Here is an 860-nt window from a genome sequence, read left to right as displayed (position 1 = left end):
GCCCCCGGGGGCTGCGGAGCGACGTGTGCGAGCGGGACGTCGGAGACGGAGCCGGTGGCTCTGTCCCTGGAGGGCCGGGCGGAGAGCGCTGGCCGGCGCCACGCAGTCTCCCGCAGGGCGGTGCCAGAACCACCCTCCTGTCCCTGGGCCGGGGAGCGCCCTCCACCCGCGGGTTCCAGGCGCGCCCGGGGGGAGCCCGGCGCCGTCCGTGCCCCTCTCGGTCCCCGCCTAAGCCTGGACGGAGCTTGGGGCCGGCTAGCGCACTCGTTCCTGGCGAGGCAATGTTCCACTCAGCCTGCCCGGTGAGGCTGAACTGGCCTGGAGGAGAGCCTTCCTCCCTCCCTTCCGGTCAGATGCTTCTGGAAGTTCCCGAGCGGAATCCCTTCATCTGTGTTGTTCATGCTTCACAGCAACCGTCACAGAAATCGAAATAAAACAAAAACAAAAAACTGCTTTATTGAGGTGTTATTTGCATTCAGTAAGCACAAGAAATTGTAAGTACTGTGTACAGTCCCCTGACTTTTGATAAATGAAAGCACCAGGCTACCCACCGCCCCAGCTGGAGAAGCACATTCCCATTCCCCCCAAGTTCCCTCCCTCCTCTTTGCAGTCAATCCTTCACCCCCCACCCTGGCACTCACTGATTTCTATCACTGTGTCTGTCCCAGAATTTCACATACATACAAGCATACAGTGTGTGGTCTTTCGTGCCTAGCTTTTTTCACGTAGCACCACAGTGCTTCTCAGATGCATCCCGGTGGTGGTGGGTGCTGCATTTTTCCTCCAGTTTTGTCTTCAGGTCTCTCCGGAGAGTGCCTGTACACTAGCCCTGGCAGGACCCCAGGGGAGGTGGTGGTGCA

At 59.5% G+C, this 860-nt stretch overlaps 1 protein-coding gene across 1 annotated transcript in view; it reads right to left on the bottom strand.

The window, feature by feature from the left end:
• LOC103608449 (melanotransferrin-like) overlaps nt 1-860 on the bottom strand; it is a gene marked incomplete at its 5' end in the record, with an annotated part of 39,375 nt that overhangs the window by 1,467 nt on the left and 37,048 nt on the right. The window lies entirely within an intron of this gene.

This window comes from Galeopterus variegatus, unplaced genomic scaffold (assembly GCF_000696425.1).
Source record: "Galeopterus variegatus unplaced genomic scaffold, G_variegatus-3.0.2 Scaffold8422, whole genome shotgun sequence".
Classification (NCBI taxonomy): Eukaryota; Metazoa; Chordata; class Mammalia; order Dermoptera; family Cynocephalidae; genus Galeopterus; species Galeopterus variegatus.
The sequence above is the reverse complement of the archived record's forward strand: the minus strand, read 5'-3'. Positions and strand labels throughout refer to the sequence as shown.